Genomic DNA, 17,046 nt, shown 5'->3' with positions numbered 1-17,046 from the left:
AGCTGAAGATGAGGAAGCACCTCGGAGTGCACCCTAACCCAGCCTGCTTTGCTTCTGAGTGATTGAGATTCTTTTACTGTAAAACACAGTCATATCTGAGTGTTCTGCTATCTCTCATGTTTGCATGGATTTGATTATCTCATTTGCTTAAGAGGTCAGCAAAACATACCCAACTATTGCTCTGTATATTATTAAAGACCATTACTGTCCATCACACTGTAAAATGATGGCATCACGTGAAGAACTGCGTGCAGAATGGGGATGGCAAGGTCGAGATGCAGAGATGTACGTGGATGAAATTTGGCTCTTGTAGGTGTTGCCTGTTAGGTCCTCTGGTGCTGCTGCTTCACTCTGTAACTTGGAGTTTGGTGTTCTCTACTGTATTCATCCCTGTGTGGCTGATTCAAATGATGGCCGTTGTGGCCTTTTGATTTGTTCTGTGTTTTCCCTCCTAGCCTGGATGATGGTCTTTGTTTTTGCAGCCAGAGCCAAGGCACTTTAGGCTGTATGTTTTTCTGTGTACAACTTCAGTGTTACACTCTTTTTATTTTTCCTCTAGAAGACTTTAGCATCAGAGAATAAAGTCTGAAACTACCTTAATGACTGAGAATAATTATTGATCAAGATTCTTCACCAATCTGAATTGATCGCTTTCATTACTTTTTGGGAGTTTTTCAGATAATGTAACTCTAATTCCATTCCCTGAAGATAATCCAGAGTAAGATCTGTGTCTACACTTATCCATACGGTCCTGTTTGGGAGTTCTTACCTTGCAGGATGCTTTGTGGCTGTTCTTATAATCAGAAATTTACCAAAGTTTGATAATGACGACTTTCATTCCAAAATACATCTCTGAGATGCTTTCTGTTCTCAAAGGCCTGTGGGAAGGAAGACTGTGTCCTCCTTTCTGTCAAACTCTTGCTTCACTTTGGTGTTCCACTTTCCAACTTTTGCTTGCCACTACCTTCCGTTGTTGAGTTTTCAGTGTCTGAGTATTGTTATTTATTTTTGTATTTATGTGTACCTGTAACTCTTCCTGAACCAAACTCCTGTTTGGAAGTCCTGTTAAATTCCTTCTTCACTCTTAGCAGCGTTTTCTAGGCATCCAGTTCTGCACAGGGCACCTCCTGGTACAGCTATATGAGGTACCATTCACTCTTATTCTGTATCGTATTAAAGTTGCACCTGTATTTCATCTTCATAAGTAGGTAGAATGATCTGAGTTAGGCAACCGTGGGCTTTGCTTTGCTTCTTCTCCTTGCGTCTTGGTTGGTTAAAGCCCTTTTTTGTCTGCTTTAGTTAATGATTGTCATTGTCTTGATAATATGAACTTGTGATTAGCTGCATAAAATACAAGAAAATACATATTACCAAAGTAAACCTTTGGTTACCATGGAGAAAAGTGGCCTGAGGATTAAAGGAGCCGAAAAGTGTCTGAAAACTATTTCCCATCTCATTTTGCATCAAGCAGCGCTCAGTCAGACTGAAAGATCTGCCCCACAGCATCTCCACTCCAAGTGATTGATGGGGTGCTGGTGTTGGTGAGGAATTCGGAATCGTGCAGCATCTTTACTAACGTGTTGTGGGCTGCTCTCTTCACATTGAGGAGGGGTATTTTAAGTGCTGGTAAATATTAGCAGGTAGTTAAAGTTTGTTTTCATGCTCAGTAAAAGAACTGCCATTTTGGGACTGCAGCAGTGAGGAAAAAGTGAGCAAAGCTGTACCAAAGCCACAGATAGGATGAGAATAACAGCGTGTGGGGGAAACTGACTGTTAGGAACACACATTTCAAATGCATGTGCACGCGTGGTGATGGAGAGACAACACATGTGGTGCTTGCTTTAATGATTTGTGAGACGCTCAAATTGTAAGGAGCAAATGTATGAAAATAAGGAGCACAGCAACCTGGAAATAACGCACAACAGAAGTAGAAGGACCACGTACCTCAGTGTTCTGTGCAGGTTAACTGGAATTAGCAGGCAAGTTGGGGAAAAAAAAAGTGTTTTCTAGATCCATAGAGATGGAAGGCATCTTTTAGAGAAATAAGTGTGAGGGGCTTTTTTGTTTCAGATCTGTTTTAAGCAAAAGCACCTTCCCAACGCTCTGATGTTTACTTAAATTAAAAAAACAAATCTTGATTTTCATGGTATGTGATGGCAAAGCATTGCTTTATATTGCAGTGATATGTTGCTACTATTATTGAAAACTTTGTTATTTTTACATTTGGAAGTCAATGTTTCTCATCGTGCAATAATTGGTGATTGGGTTTTTCCTGAAGGGAGTTTGAAGGTCACCCTTAAAAATGTGTTTCATCTTTAAAATGGTTTGCACTTGAACCGTTTATGCCAATTTTCTGTTACATTTTAAGTTCAGTTCTCTCAACCTGTAGGGGAGCTTGATAAAGTTACGGTGATTTAATCTCACATGCAGCCCCTGCTCCGGACTCAGCTGTTTAATAAAGGGTCAGATTTGACTTATGTGGATAAATAGAACATAAATACCGACATTTCACACGATGTACCATGTAAATGTAAGCCTTTGTAGTTACAAGTTTTTGTAGCTGGAGAATTGTTTTAAAAGGCATGTAATTTATTAGCTATCAGTAGCTGCTTTATTGCCTTGCCGCGCTGCAGTAATAAATAAAAGAAAGTGAGCTGATTTTACAAATGGCACACAAGGTGCACATTTTGTGAAAAAAAGTCTTTTTTTAAAGAATTGGCATTAAATCCTTTTTTTGTGATGACAAAGAGGCTAAGAGTGCAAACTGTATTTTCTGTTTATCGAAAACAGAGTCTCTTTTTCTCGAGGGCATTTTTTCCTATGATCATCAAGGGATTTCAAAAGCAATAAAGTGTGGAATCATTGTTCGACTTGAACAGTATTAAAACTTAGGTTTTAATTTCAGTGAAGTAATAAGATTTGAACCTGTCTCACATTACAGCACTGTAAGGCATTTAGCAATTGTATTTTAAAGGAGGTTTTTAAAATGCAGCTCACTTGTAAGCTAACTGTCTGTCTAATAATTAATAGTTTCTCTTCAGCAGAGGCTGTTGTGAATCATACTAAGAAATCTCGGTTTTGTTAATAACAAATTACGATAATTGCAAGGATGTTAATTCCTAATTAGTTTAAACCTACAATCTTTTTTGCCCCTTTCTGAGATTGATTTTCAAATGAAGACAAAAAAAAGTAGACTGATAGTTTCGGCATCATTTTCACCTTAAAACTAAAAGGAAATTATCCACCTTGATCTGCAGATTTCAGGAAAGATTATTCCTTAGCTGGGAGCAAATTCAGCTTCCCACTACCCATGGATGAAGTGCCTAATCCATAAACACACTTTGCATGATGAATGCTAATTCCTTTCTCAGAATTGGGTGTTGACGATGGCCGTGCAGAGCCCAAACCCTGTCTGCACTGACCTGCAGAGCTCCAGGGCTCTGGAATTCAGCCGTGCGGCCACAGGAGATGCCGGACACAAAGATATTTGCAGCTGTTCCAAATGTAAATATTTCTCCAGGTCATTTGGTAACGTCTTGGCTGATGAGAGAATAGCAGTCGTCGTGAATTGTAGTTGGAAATGGTCGCGTATGATTTTGGAGGAGGGAGGGGGCAAGTTTATGCACAGGTGCATGTTCAGAGCAGCCATCAGTGTTTAACGTTGGAGTGGTGAGCTATGACCTTTCATGATGATTTTGAACGGTAACTGCCTCCATTAGCCATCAGGTTTGTTTCTTTATTTTAGTAGATGGCCTGGACTGTAAATATTAGAGCATCTAAAATAAATCAACATATTATCCTAAGGATACAAAACGTAAGAGCTATTTGTGGTTAGGAACCTTTGACAGATAGTTTGGATGAGGCAGATGATTGCCCGCCTCTCGTATCTGGCTTCCATTGCTATGCCTGCAGGCAGTTTAGTGTTATAGTTGTATATTGATGTCAGGGTTACTACTGAGTGGCTAGCAATGACAGATGTCTATAATTACAGGCAATGCTTCCAGTATTTCAGAAGAGCCAGCCTATGTTGAACAATTATCTTATTTCTGGCTTGCCAAAGAGGGTTGTTCAAATTGCTAGTATTAGCTGTGGTGGCTGTAACACCTCTCCTTATGCCGTGGGATAGATGTGCAAAAAGCACTCTGATGTACAGCTCCGGTGCAAAACCTCCTTTCTAAAATATGGGAGATGACTGAGTTTCGCATGCTTGGGGCTTGATCCTGAGATGCAGAACACCTGCAGCTGCGTTAAAGTCCAGTGAAACACTCTTAGAAATAGCAATTTCAGGAATATAATAAATAGCTGGGATTTTTATGACTTGTCCTTAAGTGCCAAACCAGTGCGGATGTTAAAGGACATTGAATGCTGAAGTTTACTGCAGGTGAGCATGCTAAGTGGGCCGCTCGTTAGGTACAATTAAGCAGCTAAATAAAATGAAGCTGGAAAATGTTCATGGTTACAGTGGCAAGTAAGAATGTGGGTAGCTGCTACTTTACCTTTTGGAGTTCTGTGACTTCAGTACAAGAAGAAATCTATTGCTGCATTGTAATCCATACAGTAATGGTTCGTTTCAGTCACTAGAGGATTTTAAAGCAGCAGTTTACTTTCCTGTTCAAACAAATGCGTGAGTGCATTGATGGCTTTGCACCTCTGCAGTGCAGCGTATGGCTCTGATGGAAAACGCAGAGCAGAACAAAAAATGTTTGGGATGATGTTCCAAAGTAATAGCTACTAATGCTGTTTATCAGTTTTCAGAATAATATTTGTACTTTAACCTTGGGGGGTAAAAAAAAGAGACAGTGGAATTACAAATCTGTAGCAGCCCTTTACAAGAATGGTAGTCTGGAGACTTTTAAAGCTAAACAGCTGTTTAACAATGGGCTAACTAAGACCTAGCAGATAAACCAAGCCATCTTTTTTCCAGAGCGTGCTTCTCATGCTGTGTTAGCAGTGACAGCAGGTAGTTGGTAGTGCATCTCCCACATTGAGTTCCCTAGAACTGTACGTTTTTGTCCAGATTTTCAGAAAACAGAGGAATCAGAGAAGGAAAAAATCAATAGATTAATTAATAAGAAGAAGCTGAGGGAAAATAATTGATGTGAAAAGAACAGTTTCCATTTAAGGCAGTGGAAAGCTAGCATAGCTTGGGCATTTCATGGGAATTATCTGCTCCTCTGGGCTGTGGAGCTGGGAGCAGCCTGGGACGGTGCATCAGTCCCTTCTGCAGCTGTAACTGTGACTCTGAGCCATGCTGCATGTTTACCTTTTCTGCCTCAGCATCCCATGCAGTCGTGATAGCGGCGCCCTGGTTGTTAAATGCTGATTTCCAGTAGCAATCTTTGTGTTGAGGAATAACTTTACACAGTATTTTGATCCAGGCAGGTTTGTGGGAAGGCAGGAGGTGGTGTGTCATTTCTGTAATCGATGCATAGGAACACACGCGGGGAGAGCAGCCTGCTTATTATTTTTTATGTAGTGCAATGCCCACCTTAATCTTCTCATCAAAGATCCATCTGAAATTATTTGGGGCAATTTCTTATGTTTTGCTTTTTTTTTTTTTTTTTTTTTTTTTGGTTAAAGGAGCTAATTGTATAACAACAGATTAGACTCAGAGTTACAGGTGTTTTGAGATCTTACCTTTTTAGGACAGCTGGTCAGAAATGGAAGTTTTAGGAGAGACCAAGGTTTCCTCAGTTTCCTCCCTGGTTCAGTGGTGAGGCTTTTTAAGCCCTAAGTTTGGCTGGGAGGTGTAAGTGGTTGATCTGGCACCCTGGTCTGCAAATCAGGTTCAGTTTTTTGTGAACTGGGCTTTGGAATCAAGGTCTGTACTGCATGCAGCGGAGCTGTTAAGTGCTGCAGGTTAAAATACCTGATATTTATTTATAAATCAGTGACAATTACGCCTGGGAAGCGGATGCTGATTAGCGTGGAGTTCAGCGGTTACGGACAGAGGTGCTGGGCAGGGAGGTGGGCCAGCAGCCCAAGCACAGAGCAGCTGCTGGGCAGGGGAAGGCTGTGGGCAGGGGGGGCTCCCAGCACAGCTGCTCGGGGCTCAGAGGCAGCGCAGCTTCTGTCAGTTCAGAGTAAATGCAGTTAAGATCTGCTTCCCCCAGTATACATGACAAAATACTTTAATGTTGCAGTGATAGTTCTCTGCAGCAAGGCCTGGAGAGCTTCAAGGAAGTTATAATAGCTTAAGCATTTATGCTCTGCCTACGGGTAATAACTTTCCTGTAATTTTCTGAAGATTCATTATCCAAAATCTTAATTCATTATAATAGCCCTTATGAAACGTATAGAAACCAGCATTTTCTTGTGTTTTCTTATTTGCACAGTATGAGAGATTCATTGCTCTGTTTTAATTTGTTTCATGGGGTGTGTTTGAGTACATTCCATACAGTGCCGTTATTGAATTTCTGTGACTGTCATTATATAGCCATACAACCTTTAGGAACTCATATTCTGAGCTTCCCAGTTCTGTAATCTGCTTCACATTTAAGAATTGACATAATTAGCTTCTTCAGAGTTATAATGATAGCAGCAAAAAGAGAAGACCTCAAAAGATAAAGCGAAGTTAAACTTATCTAGGGCCAAAGAGCAGAGAAGTCAGGGAAATAAAGCTTCAGTGTAATTACCACATTTTTTTCTCAGTTTCTTTAAGTTGCATTTACATGCAGGTGCTTTGCTTTAAAAAACATGGCTTCCACAAGCGTGTTTCTTCTTTCTTTTTGAAATGTAGCAACTCGAGCTGGAGTAGTTTGGAAGTTTTGTCATTTGAATAACCCATAAGGCTGCAGGGTGGTAAAAGATCGAGTGGCACCAGAGCTGGCGAGCCTGCTGCCTTCTCCAACACCCTTATTGCACACAGGTGGCTGTACCTGTACGAATGGGGCCAAAAAGAAGGACTCCCTGGATCTGTTGCCTGAACACTTCATTTCTATCGCCTGGAAGACCAGGGAAGTTACTTTCATAGAAAGAGTCATAGAATGGCTTGGGTTGAGACCATAAAGCTCACCTGCTCCCAGACCCCTGAGATGGGCTGGGTGCCACCCACTGGATGGGGCTGCATGGTGCCGGCTGGATGGCAGCCTGGTCTTGGGCACCTCTAGGAATGGCACAGCCACAGCTTCTCTGGGCAACCTGAGCAGTCCCCTGCTATGCCACGCTGGGAGTATTGCGGTCAGTTTGGGGCCTTCACAGCAAGAAAGCTGTTGGAGTTGCTGGAGTGTGTGCTGCAAAGAGCAGCAAAGCTATGAAGGGGCTAGAAAACAAGAGTTAACAGGAGCAGCTGAGGGAAGGAGCTGCTCAATCTGGAGGAGTCTGAGGGCAGACCTCATCCCCTCATCCCCTCTTTCCACAGCTGCCTGACAGGAGGTTGCACAGTGGACGAGTTTGTCTCTTTACCCAGGTGACAGGCGATAGGACATGGGGAAGCAACCTCGAGTTGCACCTGGGGAGGTCCAGATTGGGCATGGGGAAGAATCTGTCACAGAAAGGGAGGTCAGGCATTGAAACAGGGAGGTGTTGGAGTCCCCATCCCAGGTATGGCAGAGACGTGAGCGTGGTACTGGGCAACGTGGTGAAGTGATGGGACTTGATAGGTCAGGTTGATGGCTGGACTTTTGACCCTAAAGGTCTTTTCCAACCTTGATGTGTCTGTGATTCGTTGATATGTTTGAAATTATTATTATTATTATTGATGGTATTTTACTGATTTCTTCTTTTTCTTGACTGTCATAACTACTGCAGTCACCTGTGAGCATTGCGACCTGTACTCTGTCACTGTGGTTGAAGTGGTGGTATGAGCCTGCCCTTGCTTTAAGGACCTTGATTATGAACTTGTACCTGTGAAGCTCATCTAACGTTGTAGCCTAACGTTAGCGCTCCTGTGGATTTTTCACATTCATTCGTAACTGATGTAAAAATGAGATGATAATAGTGATCTGATATGTTGTTATTAAGAGGCTTACATTATGTGGCAGCACCACAGCGCAACTGCATAACGTTGGCACGACCCACAGCTGGAAGGATTGGGGAATAATTGTGTAAAGGATTCACCTGGTCCTTTCCTACTGCAAGTTAATGATCCTGCTCCTTGCTCGGGGTCTCCAGAGGGACCTCCAGCCACGAGCCGTGCTCTCCTTGCTGCACGGGGATGGCCGGGCATCTCGTGATGCAGACAAGCTTGAGATGAGATCACTTCCACATGCAATTCACATCCTTTTACGACCCCCCTTTCAACAGTGCTTTTCTCCTTTTGAATACGTAGCGCAGCCTTTGTTGCTGAAGAGTATTTTATTATTATACGTCCAAAATGCTTTATCATTAATTTTTTATAGCGCTTAAAAGTCTGAGGGCGTTTCAGTGCTGCGGCTGGGGGTTGTTTGCTCTTCTATTTTTACATCCTGAGAGTGTGTTTTGGTTTGAAAATGATCTTGAAGAATGTGTTTAAAATATCACATTTATTTTAGCTTACGATTTGTCACATTACCGGGCGAGAAGTAGCTTTTATTACAAGCACTGTATTCATGCTGACTTGAAATGACCCTGTCACATGTGAAAACAAATCAGATTGTTGCTGTTAATGAGCTTTTCAATTTACTATTCAGTGGATCAGATAAGTGGATTTAAGAGGTAATGATCCTGCTTAGCACTGGGGCTTGGCTGTCAGATCCTGGCGGTGGTGGGAAATCCCCAGGGACAAAAGCGTTGACACACTTCTTGATGGGATAATGGGAATCAAAGCTAATGGATGATAAAAGGAGTAGTAGGAGTTACAAGGATAATTGTGGATTAAAGCACTGCTCTTTGTCAGCGCGGGCTGCCGGTTTGCTATTTATGCGTTAAACCGTGATGTGGCACAGGCGGATGACAGCGGGGCAGAGGCGGAGCAGTGCTGCCGTCCCCCTGCGCCCACCCTGCCCACCGATCGCCTTTCTTGGACCCGTTTCCTCTCCAGCTAAAAAGCATACTTAGGTTTAGCTAAAACTGCGAGTGCTGGAGCGTTTCAACTGCGCGCTATTTTGAGATAGGTGTTTTTATAAATCAGAATATAGGATTTTTATCGTTGCGTGTATTATGATTGTAGCTATGTTTTGCTATAAATTACAGCTTCACTTTTGCGATGTGAATGTAATATTTTGTAGAGTTTGAAAGACAGCATATTCCCTGGTTTTTTATATTCATTGTTTTCTTTCGTGCTTCGATTGTCCTTTCGCTGCTGACATGCGTCACAACAAATTACATTCAGACCATTGTGAAAGGTGATATTTTAACTTACAAGATAAGTAAATTATCCTTGATCTTGCTCCACTTTCTGGCTACAGCAGCAGGTTTATTTGCTAGCGCTTTTATTATGCTCTGATTTAAGCTGAAGTTTTTGGTGCACAAATTTTTTATTAACTTCCCTAGCTGTAGAATAGTGCTGCTTTGGTTCTTAATAAAAGTCCTTGGTTTGCTTCACTAGCAGAAAGGCACACGGTACGAGGAAATTGAAACACGGGAACAGGAGTTGGCCAAGTTAGAGTGGTATATATAATGTCAGCAAAAAGAATTGACAGCTAGATGGCACCAGGCTTTCACTGCTGGGTAACCTGCCGCTGCATCTGCTGGCGTTGGTGCTCGCATTTCAGACCTTGGTGATCCTTGATTTCATCACGTAATATGGAAGAATTACGTGTAACCAATCATGCTTGGTTTAGTTTCACTAAAGATTAAAATGCCTGAAATGAAATGCCTAGTTGTAAGCAAATAGCAGAGCTACTTGTGCTCCGGATAAAGTGTGTTACAGGACGCTGTGAAGGAGTTACGGAGTGCCTCTGTCTTCTTTAACAAGTTGATCCAAATAAATGTTTTTACCCAAACTAGATTTTTGGCTACAAAAGCTACTAGAAATTTTTATGAAGACTACACAGTAACTAAAAAATACGGTTGTTTTGTCCTTTGTGTTTGTTAAAGCATCGTAAAGCAGTGAGATAACTTGACCTAGGTGGTGGGGTGCTGGAAAGCTTGGCTGGTAACGTGACTTGGATCTGATGGAAAGGGAAAGATTATACTACTAAAGTTATTTGGCTGCCAAAGGAGGAGAGCACAAAGCTGGATGTTCAAACAGTACCTGAGTTCCTGATTTTGTGACTGACAGTGCAACTATGTACAAATGAAGGCCAATGCTGAACTGCAGCCCAGTGACCAAAAAGGCAATGTTTCTCCATCTCTTTGCAGCTCTTGTAGTGAAACCCTCTTTTGAAAGAGACTGATTTGTTCTGTGAACCAGAAAGTGAGTTTAATTTGGAAAATTTACATCTCCTTTGTGGGAAGAGATGAATACAAGGGCAAGTAAAAGCCTACCAGCTCCAAATTTGCAAAGCATCGTTATGGAGTGTGCACTTCATCTCACAGAAGTGCTTGACTTAGGTTGGACTGGCAGGCATTTGTGCCTGTACTTTTCTCCTGAAAAGTCAAAACTGGGAAAGATTGTAGAATAAATGTTTACAAGCAAACATTTGTAACATGTAACATCTATGACATCTATACCATGTTTCTGTGTAAATGTTTATTTCTAGATGTATTCTTGCATGTTAGAAGTCTTAGGAATAACAGACGACAGCCATGTTCTGGAAACATTTCTGACAAAAATGTGAGTTTGTGCTTGGGTTCTATTCTCTATGTATTTTGTTTTGTCTTCAGTGCTTACGTAAAATCCATGTTTTATTTTGCTCCATTAAATCTGCCCTTTGCTAGTAAAATGTCTTCTGTAAATTGTAAGCATTTAAAGGATAATAATATTAAAAACACCCATAACCTACTGTCTGAGAGTCCTTCAAGTCTCTAAATAAACACTTTCATGTAAATATGCCCTCCTGAATGCCTACATCACTTCTAGAAATGGCTTAATGTGAGAAAGCTGAGATTTCATAGACTCTTGTTCAGTGACAGTTGTAGCATAAGCAGATTCCACCTTTCCCCTCTTCCTTTCTTGCACCCTCAGATGCTGATAGAATTACTTGTAAAGCTTCGAATAACTCAGAATAGATTGTCCAGCAAGTTAAACAAAACTTTCTTTGTGCTGGAGAGACTCCTGTAGTTTGCTTTTTGTTAATATTTGGCAAAATGTACTCTCAGAAGTATGAATCCTCAGAGAACAATTTTAAGGACTCATACTGAAGGAAACAAGGGGTATTATTGTCAGCCATTCTCATCTCTGGCATTTGGCAGATTAAGATGATGTGTTATCTGTGCTGACAAGTGCTGCAATGCCTTTTCTTAGGAATAATCCTAGAAAATTACCCTCTGTCTCCTGCATCTACTACTGTCCCCTTCCTAGCAAAACCACCGGGATTTTTGTCTTTTATTCCTGAGGTCCTTTGAGATAGTTCCTCTTGACTCAAAGAGGATTTAATTAAATCATTTTTTCTCTTGAAACAAAACAAAATGGTCTCTCCAAACAGTTATGAGTATCCACTAAAAATCTGAGTCTTCAGGAGACAGTGAGTTCTGTGCGTGCCTGGAGAAATTAAGAAGTACTTTAGCTCTGTTCTATGGTGAGGAAAATGCTGCATCCTGGTATTAACTTAGCGTCTTCTAAAGCTGGTCTGTATGGCTGTTAAAAACTTTCAGTAGACTTGGATGTATTGAGGAAGGGTCTCTATTGCTGTTACCAGGCTAGCCATATCCAGTTTGGATAGCCCTGAAAATGACTTGTCTTTTGCTACTGCAGCCATCAACCCCGAGAACTAGTCACAGGTGGGACAGGATCATTTTTCTAATGTGATTTAACTTTTCCGCAGAAAACAAAGCATGAATGTTGTGCTTGCTCTAAGTCAGAACTGAGTTTTGCATCCTGCCGTATGGTAACAGTAGTACCCATCAGACTTTGGTATTTACCCAGTGATGAATGGAGAAATATTGATGCTTTCTGTACACTTTCTGTGTACACTTTTTGTGTCACGGAATTAGGCAGCTTCTTTTTGTTGTTTCAAGGTAAGGTGAAACTTAGACACCTGAGGGAAAAGGGGGAAGGAGGACTCTCCTATGGAGATGAGATGCACCAGTTTGCTTCTTTCTTCTTGTTAATACCATTGCAAGGAAATCTGCGTTACATTTGCTAACTGACGAAATAACAGAAAATCATTTAACAAGTCTGATAAACAATACATGTGTTTAGTTTCGATGTGGCTGCTTTTACAGAAGCATTGTAAATTCAGAAAATAAGATAGTTAGGGTTTTAATGTTACATGGAAGATTTTAAAAGAAAACGAGACAAACAAAAGGCAAAAAAAATCAGTGCTGTTGATAGATTACACACTCAGTGTTATTTTCTCTTACTCTGTGGCTTACTGTATTTTTCACAAAGCATGCAGTTTAGGAATTGTTCATTGACTAATGTGAAGGTCATTTTCATTTACAGAGTGGATGTTCCAGCTTGAATTGGATGGTCCAGGCAGTATCTTTAAGAGCTGGTTGTGAAGCTGTTGTCCAAACAAACTCATGTTTGTGCTAATTAAAATAAATTAGCTTCTCCCCAGTGGTAGCATGGGGAAATCCGGGTGTTAAACCAAAGCATACCATACATAACCACACAAGTAGAGTCTCGTGGGGCAATCTAGTATGGCGTTTTAGATGATTTGTTAGTGATGCTGAGTACATTCAAAGAGCAGTGGGCAGGATACACAAATGTGAGACTATTCGCCTCTTTCTCTTAAAATATGCTCTTAATAAAACATTCTCTTGATAACCCATCAAGTCAGTCAGTTCACTCAGTAAGAGAAAACAATTAAAGGATTAAAGGTGCTATTTCTTGAAGCAACTAGTACCTGCAGAAACAAGTGCTCAATTTATGGTTTAAAGATTGTGTTTGCTAGCTTTAACTATCATTGTAAAAGGTTGTGTGTGGCAGAAGAAAGGCCAACTGGAAAAATACTGCCATCAGAATAATTTTTTACACTATGCAGGGCATCTTACTCCTCAAGCATGTTGAGCAAAGCTCGGTTTTGTAGCAACTATAGAGCAGGTTGAAGGAGGGTTAAGTTGGGAGGAGTTGGGTGAAGGTGAAGATGGGCAAGGGGGAACAGTGGGCATTTGAAGGTATTAGTAGGACTGCAGGGGGCAGTAAGATCTGGAGGACACCATGACTAAAGGTCCCAGTCTGTGTCCTTAAGCTTTCTCCTGCTTAGCCTAAGTTAAGCCTAAGGATACTTGTTTTCTCAGCCACAGGCTGTTCTTCATCTGTATTGATTTCTCTATCCTTGCTACTCCTACTTCCTCCCAAAAAAGGCACGTTTCATTTTCTTGTGCCTCTTGGACTGCTGGGAAGTGGATCAATGCTGGTACTCTTGAGACAAGGGGTGACACACTGTACCAGAAGCGACAGCAGTCATTTCCTTCACAATTAATTGTGACTGCTTTTGAGCAGTAGCTCTTCGCCTGCCTTGATCCTTCCCTGTGCAGATAAGAGGCAGGGAAGTATTTAGACTGTGATAGTTGTAGTTCCATCTTCTCCTTGAAGCCCCCCCTGGGCTTCTGGCACTAAGTGTCTTGTATTTCAGTGGCAAGCACCCTTCCTTTTCATTACTAATTCTTTGTTAGACTCATATGTTCCTTGCAATTACATCAAATACATGTGGAAGTAATTTAAAACAAGGTAGATCAACAGAATGTTCACCCTGATGTTTGATATTGTTGGGCATGATAAAATAACCAAAACATGAACTTCTTCAAAATACATATCCCAGCACTACTGTTGGATTGTATTATTTCCTTTAATGTAACTGCTGTAATAATTTTGCTGTGGAGGATGCACGTATTACCATTTCATTTCATTTTTCCATAAGCTTGTGTTTTCACTCTCTGTGCTCTAATTGTTTTAAAAAATAAACCCCAAACTTGCTGATTTACAGCAGTTATCTCATCTGGCTGGGTGGCAATGTATCTTTTGCAACTCAGTCCAGCCTGCTGTGTATGTGAGGTGCAGTAATCTATGCATGTGCAGTAGCTGTGGTGTTCTGGCATTCCTCGGATGTATTGTGGTAAGTGCCTGACCATTACATTTCAGCAAAGGGGTTCAAGGCTTCCTGGAAAGAGGATGGATGAATTCTTTGGGCGTTTGCAAATGGTCTGTAAGCAGTATTTGAGCACGTTGGCATACAATGATAAATGGTACTCACTATCCATATGACCAAATGAATTTCCCTTTTTTGTACAATATATAATCACTCTTCAGTGCTTCCTATTCTGCGCTGACTTTATGCTTTTCCACTTTCCATTCAAACCTAATTTTTTTAAGTTACTTTGCTATTTTTCAGTTCTTTTTTCTAAGCTGGACATTCCACTTCTTTGATCCAACGGAATCATTTCCAATCCTCAACTGCCTTAAGAACTACTACATCTTTTATGAAGGACTGTCCTCTGGTGTGCACCGTGATTGCTTTTAGCATGAGTGTGTTATAGACCATGTGTCTAAAGAGATGTTTCTCCACATCATGCAGTTGAGGGTGGGATAGGAAATTAAGGGCTGTAAAATGAGTTGTGGAAAAAAAAAAAAAAGTCAAGAAATGCCTATCCAGAAATGGCTATATTTGTCATAATGACTGGGAAAATGCAAAGAATTTTGATTCTGCTGTGAACGGGTAACCCTTTTCCCAGAGAGCTATAAATTAGAATATATTATCTGTATTCGCTTTCCCTTTCTACATTGCAGGTAACAAATATTAAGTCTTTTAAAAATCATAGTTTTAAGACATAAGGGCAGAGATTATTGGTGTGCTGATGAAACTGCATTAGAAACCAGTTGTGGTCACGGGAAGTCTCAGAGAAAAGTGTGGGGTTCTAAGGGGTGGAGGCTGGCATAGCATAAGCTAAGCTTCCATAAGGAAGTCTGGCTTCTGTTCTTGTCTCCATAGGAAGGACAACCTAGGAAAGGAAGGAAGGAAATAGCTGAAAATATTCTGGGTTCCTAATGGTGTTTCATTTTAAGGCTTTTTAAATTCCCATTGTGTTACAGCTTGGCTCACTGTCACTCTTCCACTTTCATATGTGTAGTTCAATATTTCGATACCAGGATTTTGTTACCAAAATTGGAAACATTCCACCATTTTTTTATTTCCAGTTCTCTTGTAGTTGCCTTTCAGATGTGTTCAATGCCCATTACCATAGCCATTTTTGTTGATTTGACATCGATGTAACTTTTGTTGAAACTCTTCTTTGCTGAGACTCATTTGAAATGTTACAGTTGGTTGCTCTGACTCAGTTTTGTTCATTTATGTTAGATTAATAAGCTGCTTGAGAGAGAAAGAGATGAGGGCCCCAGTGCTTGGGTTTAACCTCTGGCTTGCAGTGATTTCTCCAAGAGCTGTAAATTTTTCTCCTCCTTCATTCCTTGGCATCTCTTCCTTACGTGGTAGTATTCAGCTTTTTGTACTTGGGGATTCCTCTATGGATCTTAACAGATATTCTCGGATACTTACAGTGTTTCATAGCTGTTTCTTAACTATTAGATTCTATATGCTTTTCATATTGCCTGATATTGATAAGGCAAGCACAGAAAAGGGAAATGCTAAGATTATAATCCAACTTTTTCAGCTACCGTTCACTCACAAGTGCTTTTTTTAATTTATATTATTACTCCATCCTTCAGCATCCAAATATAACCATGAATGTACAATCATGAGACGGTATTTTTTAAAATAGTGTCCTGTAACACTGGGGATAGACTTCTTCATATAGTTTTAATTTTCTCTTCCAGCTGTTCCTGTGACTTCTTGGTTTTCTTTAAATGTCTTATGTTTGGCTGCTGAAAGACAAAAGATTCTGCTCTTTTGCAAAACAGCCTTTTTATTATTTTAGTATTGATGTCAAATCCGGATAGTCCAAATTCATTTTTATCACACTACATGGTATATGCTTGTTAAGGATTTAGTGCAACTGTAAACATCTCCAGAACTCCATAGTAGGGATAAAGTGTGAATTATGAACTTGGTAAAATGGGCTTTTTCTTCAAGGTAACCTGAACCTTTGTAGTTCTTTATAGGAATTGCATTAAGTAAATCGATGTTTGTTTGTAAATATTAATTGAGGAATACTGCTTTGGTAATTGCATTGTTATTTGCCTTTTCCTGAGCAATACTAAACACATGCCTTAAACTGCCTTTTTGAGTTTATAACCTCCTGAAAAAGAGATTTAGCCTGTAAATATGTAAAAGATGGCAAAAATCAGTGCTGATTTTAAAGCACTCAACCTCTCTTATTCAGGTTATTCCCACAGTTTTATGTCCAGCTGCCTCATCATCTATGTAGCTGGTGCTGATTGTACCTCTTTTGTCCTCAGCTTTCATCTATAGATGTGATAGGTTCAAGTCATTATGCGTATTCTGCAGGCAAGAAAACTGGGGGATACAAATGTGAACTAACTGACTTTGCATCACCTGCCTGTTGAGATACAGCTAGGAGTGTTTCCTTGGTCAGGAATAGGTGTCACGGCTTGTGAGCCAAGGAATGCTGCCTTATACCCCCATGGGCTGCACATCAGGGGGCTGTGGTGGCCCCTCCCTTCGCTCCAGGCGAATCCAGGATCAGCATACTCCACTGTCAGTCTCTTACACAACATCATCTCTCCGTCAGAAGGAAGGGAGATTTTGAACTTTCTTCTGGCTTTTTGATAAATTAAAGGAAGTGCTGGATGTCCCACAGGAGGAGGGCATAGGAGTTGCCTTTAAAGAGGGGAGCAAGGAGCAAGCTGGCTGTTGTAGGCCAGGCAGCTGGGCAGGGATTCCCAAAGAAGTACTGGAAAACTTACTGCTAGTCAGTGTGAAATTGTCATCTGTGCATTTGGTGTTCGTCTTTTCTGGGGCGTGATTTTACAACAGAAACACTGTATCAGACATTGGATCCGTTAGATCCTTGGCAGGGGCCTACATGGCATTCCCATGTCAGACTGCAAGATCAGCAGCTCCTCACTTGCTGTTGTAACCACTCCTCACCTGAGAAAAATGGCATTCCTTCTCTTCATGGGCCAATGTCTCAGAGGGATTCAGTTAGGAGAACTGCAGCATC

At 40.9% G+C, this 17,046-nt stretch overlaps 1 protein-coding gene across 1 annotated transcript in view; it reads left to right on the top strand.

The window, feature by feature from the left end:
• The window catches only part of LOC100539369 (ran-binding protein 17), a 146,470-nt gene that overhangs the window by 67,107 nt on the left and 62,317 nt on the right, over positions 1-17,046 (top strand).

This window comes from Meleagris gallopavo, chromosome 15 (genome assembly GCF_000146605.3).
Source record: "Meleagris gallopavo isolate NT-WF06-2002-E0010 breed Aviagen turkey brand Nicholas breeding stock chromosome 15, Turkey_5.1, whole genome shotgun sequence".
NCBI lineage: Eukaryota > Metazoa > Chordata > Aves > Galliformes > Phasianidae > Meleagris > Meleagris gallopavo.
The sequence above is the reverse complement of the archived record's forward strand: the minus strand, read 5'-3'. Positions and strand labels throughout refer to the sequence as shown.